The sequence below is a fragment of the Chlorella variabilis genome (genome assembly GCF_000147415.1).
Source record: "Chlorella variabilis unplaced genomic scaffold CHLNCscaffold_10, whole genome shotgun sequence".
NCBI lineage: Eukaryota > Viridiplantae > Chlorophyta > Trebouxiophyceae > Chlorellales > Chlorellaceae > Chlorella > Chlorella variabilis.
In genome coordinates, this window is record NW_005435078.1 from 953,425 (window position 1) to 954,196 (window position 772).

The 772-nt window shown below is 69.8% G+C and overlaps 1 protein-coding gene across 1 annotated transcript in view; it reads left to right on the top strand.

Moving 5' to 3' along the window:
- Positions 1 to 772, top strand: part of CHLNCDRAFT_7157 (hypothetical protein) — a gene marked incomplete at both ends in the record, with an annotated part of 7,334 nt that overhangs the window by 4,003 nt on the left and 2,559 nt on the right. The window lies entirely within an intron of this gene.

The window sequence follows — 772 nt, forward strand, 5'->3', positions numbered from 1 at the left end:
CACACCCCTACACACACCCACACACACACCTCCACGGCACTGTATGGCCACATGGCTGTGCGTTGAGACGCGGACAGTTTCTTGAAAGCGGGCGTGTCGTTGACGAGCTTCTGGAGCTTAGGGTTGAAGGGCGCCAAGTAGGTCAGTAGTACGCATCCATTCATTCATTCAGCACACAGACCGGCCGCCTCTTGCTCGAGGGCGGCCCACTTTGGCCTGGGCAGCCCGGGCCGCCCTCCCCCCCGGGCGCATGTTCGGTGTTGGAGGGGTGTGCCCAGCGATAGGGGGCCCCTGAAGGCATGCGCCGAGGCCGGGAAGCGTGGTTCGGCGCTGCTGCACGCTTGGCGATTTGAACAGAACCACGTGCCGCCGAGCTGCGGCCGCAGTTTCCGGCCCACGGTCTACGGTCGCAGCCACGGGACTCGGCGGCACGGCGTTTGGGCCCAAGCTTGCTGCCGCCGCCGCCGTGCCCGGGGGGCAGCGCGGCGGCGGCGGGGGCACGCTGCGACGCCCCCGTGCTGCCGAGTTGCGGCCGTAGTTTCCTGCCAGAAGCCCACGGCCACAGCCACGGGACTCGGCGGCACGGCGTTTCGGTCCACGGCTTGCTGCCGCCGCCGTCGCAGGGGTGCTGCCTGCGGCGGCGGCGGCACGGCGTTTGGGTCCACGGCTTGCTGCCGCTGCCGCCGCCGCAGGGGTGCTGCCTGCGGCGGCGGCGGTAGCGCACGTGGCAACCCCCCGCGTTTCCTAGCTAGTGTCTAAACCCTCCGAGAGG